Below are 2,076 nucleotides of genomic sequence, written 5' to 3'. Positions count from 1 at the left end.
AAAAATTAGCAACAGGTAACAGTATGAAGTGTTTTTGTTTTTTTTTTTTAATGTGGATCATTTTTTTAAAGACTTTATTGAATTCATTACAATATTGCTTCTGTTTTATGTTTTGGATTTTGGGTCACAGGCACGTGGGATCTTAGCTCCCCCACCAGGGATGGAACCTGCACCCCCTGCACTGGAACCCAAAGTCTTAACCACTGGACCACCAGGGAAGTCCCTACAGTGCAGGTTTTGACTAGCCACTGGGCCCGCTGCCTGGACAGTTTCTGATTAATCGGCTCTGTGAGTGTGTCCGAGATAGGATGGAAGGCCGGCTGTCCTCACCTCATCCAGCAGCTGCTCCATCACAGATGCTCTTCCCTCCCCTACGGGTCAGACCTCCTTCAGCAGAAGCCTGTCTTCAGGCTGATGGAGCACAGAAGCTGGTCATTTGTGCGGCCGCAGAGTATTTTTACTCTCCAAGTCCCACTGGGCCAGCTCAACCCTCAGGTCAAATGTCTCCTCTCTGGGTTACATTCTGGGCCCCAAAGACAGGTAAGCATGAGCATGTGTGTGTGCGTGCGTGTGTGGTGTGTATGTGGTGTGTAGGAAGCGTGCATGTGTGGTATATATGATCCTCAACCGCCAGCAGCACAAGTAAACACATCTAAAGTAAGCCTGGCCGGTCTCTGATGTCTTGCCTGGGGGAAGGACTCCACACAGACACTCGTTTGTGCTACTAAGGACAGGGATGCAATGAGAAACCTCACAAAAAAACCCCAGAAACCCCACACTAGTTTTATCATCAGTGTTTCTAGGAAAAGCAACCAGGTGAACCCTGACGTTGACTCTGCATGGTTTATGTAGTGTCCGTTGCTCAGGTGGGTCTGACTCTCTGCTACTCCGTGGACTGTAGCCCGCCAGGCTCCTCTGTCCATGGGATTCCCCAGGTAAGAATACTGAAGTGTATTTCCTTCTCCATTTCCTTCTCCAGGGGATCTCCCAAGGATCGAACCCGGGTCTCCTACATTGCAGGCAGATTCTTTACCGTGTGAACTTATACTTTATAAGGTGTTTGAAATCAGCCTGAATGTGAGTACCTGCCTGCGGAGAACTCCTGCTGCAGGCTGGGTGCTGGAGTGTGAGCCGGAGAGGCCTGGGGCTTGATGTGACTGAGGATGGAGGAAGAACCGACGTTGTCTGTATTTACCTGCATCTTAGGCGGGGACCCTGGCTCTGGGCTCATGGCTAAGCACCTCTGTTCCCCTTGCCACAGCCAAAGACGTCCAGCCAAAGGGCAGGATGGTGGGTGAGCAAGGGCACCCGTGTCTCTTTCTCTCTCCAAAGCTCCCCTTAAAACTATTCAGGGCCCATATTTGTGAAAAACTATACTCAAACAGCTGTGGGAAACCTGGAAAAGGTACTGTCCGTGGATCAGAAATGGTGAGGGATTCCAGAGGGAGAAAATAGATGGAATCAGACGCATCAGGAATCGAAGCCAAGAGGAAAAGCAAGTGTGGACCCCAGTAGTGTAAGTGGGTTCTCCCCAAGGAGCCCAGAGGGAGGGCAGGCACTGGGTGTGGCTGAATCCACAGTGCGTTATTAAAGGGCTTCAGGGTGAAAGCGGGGATGGCTAGCGCCCCCTGTCTCCAGAGAAGGGTATAGTAGGGTGGAGGTTTCTCCTGCTGCTTGAACCCAATGCTGTTTTCCAGATGGTTCATGATTTGCCTAATAGAGTCTTCTATGGAACATGGGGCCCAAGAAAGTGAAGGGCAGAGCCCAGGCCTCTATGATGGACACAGGAAGGGGAGGGAGGGCCAGGAAGGAATGGAAAATACCACAGCACTCACACCACCACATTGCCCACCAGGGGAGAAGCCTTCCCAGGCCAGCCACTTCAGGAACCCTCTGCCGACAGGGACCTCGGGCCCACACCTAGCCAGGCACCCAGGCTGGGCTCCCGTGCTGATCAAACCAGCCCTTCATTTGTCAATATGACCTGACAACCAAGGGTCAGCACGTGTTTAAGACAAACCAAAAAAAAGAGAGAGAAAGATAAGCAGATGGAATTGACTCTAGAGAAAAAAGAGA

This window comes from Bison bison, unplaced genomic scaffold, assembly GCF_000754665.1.
Source record: "Bison bison bison isolate TAMUID 2011002044 unplaced genomic scaffold, Bison_UMD1.0 scf7180017864484, whole genome shotgun sequence".
Lineage (NCBI taxonomy): Eukaryota > Metazoa > Chordata > Mammalia > Artiodactyla > Bovidae > Bison > Bison bison.
This window is presented reverse-complemented; position numbering follows the sequence as displayed.